The sequence below is a fragment of the Vigna radiata genome, chromosome 9 (genome assembly GCF_000741045.1).
Source record: "Vigna radiata var. radiata cultivar VC1973A chromosome 9, Vradiata_ver6, whole genome shotgun sequence".
Taxonomy (NCBI): Eukaryota; Viridiplantae; Streptophyta; class Magnoliopsida; order Fabales; family Fabaceae; genus Vigna; species Vigna radiata.
Genome location: NC_028359.1, coordinates 16,049,367 through 16,050,892, shown reverse-complemented (window position 1 = coordinate 16,050,892; position 1,526 = coordinate 16,049,367).

Genomic DNA, 1,526 nt, shown 5'->3' with positions numbered 1-1,526 from the left:
CATATAAATAATCAATAGTTTCAATAAGAGAGAGTATCAAAAGATTACATTGTTTTCCCCAACAACAATAGGGTTTAGTTCACCATAGACATGGTGAAACTAGATGAAAAATGGAAGAAGAATGGAAAAGCAAACCCTAGAAAAGATGAAAAGGAGCCTATGGAAGATAATCATGATGTTTGTTAGGTTGTAGATGTGTCTTTCACTTCATTGATACTCTGTTTTGTTGGACTCCTTGCTCTTCTTTCCTTGGAAGATAATCATGATGTTTGAGAGTTGAATTGATTGTGACCGATTACCTGTGTGAGATTTGAGCCATTTGGTGATTTTTCTTGTGTGTGATATGTCTCTGGAGTGCTTGCACATTTGCCTTGGCTTGACTCTGTTGATAATTCTTGATTCATGCGCATGTTTGAAAATGATAAAGGCATTTTGTTGATTGAGCCTCTCTAGCCAGATAACCTACCCTGTTATGATCTCTTTGTTAGCCCCTTTGAGCCTGTACTTCCCCCATTTCTTTGTTTTGAAGCTCATAGAATAGCCTAAGTGAAAAACCATGATCACCTAAACCTTAGGAATTTTGGAGCTTTGGAATTGTTTTGGGAATAAGTGTGGTCTCTTAGGAGTTGCAGATGAATTGGCTAGTGAGTCCTCTTCTTGCGGTTGCACTGTAAATATCATGTATCTTGTCTTTTGAATTGTGTGTTGAATAGAAAAAAAAAAGAGACAAAATGAAAAAAAGAAGAAGAGAAAATACAGAAAAAATTTTGTGAATAATGGAGTCAAGAAGAGGGTGGAATTAGAGGTTGTGAGTGTGTTTGAATGTGTTTACACTTGTTCCCCATTGCTCCTCTGTTCCTTATGGTTTGTAGCTTCTTATCCAGATGTATCCTCCCTTGTCCTGTGCCCCATTACAACAATTTTCTCAACACAACAAAGTAGATCCAGTACAGATCTGAAATGGATGGTAATTCCAAACACCTGAGCTCAACTCTTGGTAGTTCACTGCTCTTAATCGGTGTAGCCAATCCCAAAACACTTTAGTTATANAAAAACTTGGTTGAAAACCGGATTTAATGANAAAAANAGCAAATGTTTAGACATGACCAAGACAAAACCGTAAATGATGNTTAAATCATGAAAATGACTCAAAATCAGCAAAGAATAGCCGAATAAAATGATGAAAACTCAATCAATCACAGCTAGTATCAAGAACAAACGACTCAAACAGAACCTACTAAAACCAGAAAATGAATCAAAGCATGACAAAATTAAAACAACTCATCAGCACNGAGAGAACAGCACAAGACATTCAAGGAAATGTAAAGACAACGCGTAAGCTTAAACAAAAACTCGAATCAAGATCAACACGAAACTAAAATGTGAGACAAAGACGCGATTCAAAATGAAAACAAAACAAACAGAGATGCACAACCAACACAAGACAGCTTCGAAACAAAATCAAACCGAGACAGAGAAAAACCAAAAGCAGAGATCGAGATACTTAGCTTTGAAGCGTGCCTAAC